The sequence below is a fragment of the Penaeus vannamei genome, chromosome 21 (genome assembly GCF_042767895.1).
Source record: "Penaeus vannamei isolate JL-2024 chromosome 21, ASM4276789v1, whole genome shotgun sequence".
NCBI lineage: Eukaryota > Metazoa > Arthropoda > Malacostraca > Decapoda > Penaeidae > Penaeus > Penaeus vannamei.
The window spans coordinates 31,158,413-31,160,484 of NC_091569.1; positions in this window are offsets into that span (position 1 = coordinate 31,158,413).

The window sequence follows — 2,072 nt, forward strand, 5'->3', positions numbered from 1 at the left end:
ACGAGATAAGAGGACGAAAGAGTAACATAACACACACACGCAGGCAAACACACACACACACACAGACGCACACATCACCATCATCACATGAACACGAGCACACATACACGCACAAACACACACACACGCTTGCACACGTACACACACACCCACACACTACACATACACACTTCACACGCACACACCCACACATATAAACACGTACACACCACACACACAAACATACGCACACACACACACACACATACTCACAAACATGCAGACACCCACACACTCACACACCCACGCCCACTCACACACACGTGCGCGCATACACGCACACTCACACACACACGCACACACAAACACACACGCACATGCATTTTGGATCGTGTCCTTCGTGGCCCTCGTCCTCCCAGCCTTCAGGAGATACGACAGCCTCCTGCAGAAGAAAGAAGACGCCGTAAATAAGCAGGTCGCGCACATCCAAGACCTGTCGGCCCGTATCCCGCGGTGGTTCCACTCCGACAAGGACGTCGCCGCCCTCTAGTGCCACCTCAAGAAGCAGCCGTGGCACGTCACGCGGCTTTTCCAACTTCAGTGAAAGCAAGATTGCAATGCGGTCACTGCAGAAGTTCCGAACACTTGCACTTGTCAGTGAAGATCCACTCCGAGAAGTCATCCCTCGCGAGCCTCAGCCGCGCGAAGCTGTCCCGCACAAAGCCCTCCCCAGTGGCGCGGCCCTCCGCTGGCGCCACCGTTAGTCTGCCCCTGTATGTCGCAGAGGAGGAAGGCCAACGATTGTTCAAAGCCGCGGAAAAATTCGCCGTGAAGGCGGTCAGGCCCCACTCCGGCAACCTCGTGGCGCCCTTCCTCGACATGGGTAAGAAAGAGGCCACTCGCGCCTACATCCAGTACATGGAGGACTTCCTTCGCGATAAGAAGCCCCTACGGATGCATCCCAATCCCAGTGGAACTGCAGCCCTTGATTAGGGCCAAGCAGGCTCCCGGGATCTGGCTTGAGATACCGTCCAAGGAAGAGTCTTCGGAATCCTGCGCTCTCGTCGGCACAAAAATGGACCGCTCAAGAGGTTCGGCGAAATCGAAGGCCAAGTCCGTAGCTCTAAGACGGCTTCCCCCGACATCGCGCTCGCGCACTACGGCAAAGTTATCGGCAAGGGCGGCGCCCGCCTCAAGTACATCCATGAGAAGTACAATGTGCGGGTCAACGTTCACAGGAACAAGGAGTCCCCCATTACTGTCTCAGGCAAATTGTCAGTGTGCGCGATGCTGTCAAGGAGCTGGAGGAGCTCGTCCAGCAGGACGTACTCAAGCAGTGCGTGTTCCACCCGGTGAACATCCTTCCCGAGGACCACAGCGTTGCCATAGGGAAGGGCGGAAGCCACGTCGCCAAGGTCCAGAAGGAGTTCGGGGTCAAGCTCCGCACTCAGTGCCACGAGCCCCCTGAAAATCCACTAGTGGTCGAGGGGCTTCTGAGCGCAGCTGAGAAGGCAGTGGCCTCCATCGAGCTCCATGTTGCCGAGAAGCGCCTCTTTAATGAGGAGCACGCCGAGAGGAGCTGCAGAGGACGTTCCCCGTGCGTGTCGATCCCGGCCGGATCGGCAAAGCCATCGGCAAGGGCGGATTCCGAATCAGCCACGTCGCCAAGAGACACGGTGTCTAGATCCAGCTCCCTGAGCGGAACAAGCCCGACGCACAGATCTTGGTGACGGGCCTCTAGGATAACGGCCTTGCCGCCGATCTCGAGTTCGAGCTCATGGCCAACCTCAAGCTACACCCCGAGCACGTCCTCGTATCTCTCCGCATCAAGCGCGACGAACACATCCTCGTGCTGGGCCCCAAGGGCTGCAGGGCCGCCAAGATCGAGCGAGACTTTGGCGTTTGTTTTTTAAGGCCCAGCGTCAACATGCCCTTGGTGCTCGTGGGCGGCGTCGAGGCCGTGAGCAGGGCTGAGGCCGTCGTCGAGCCGGTGCTCGCCGAACTGCGACGGGCCACGAGGAGCCCTTGTTCTCGCCCGCAGCTGCTTTGTCACGCCCTTGACGGCAGACACGCAGCCTTGAACGATAATAAAA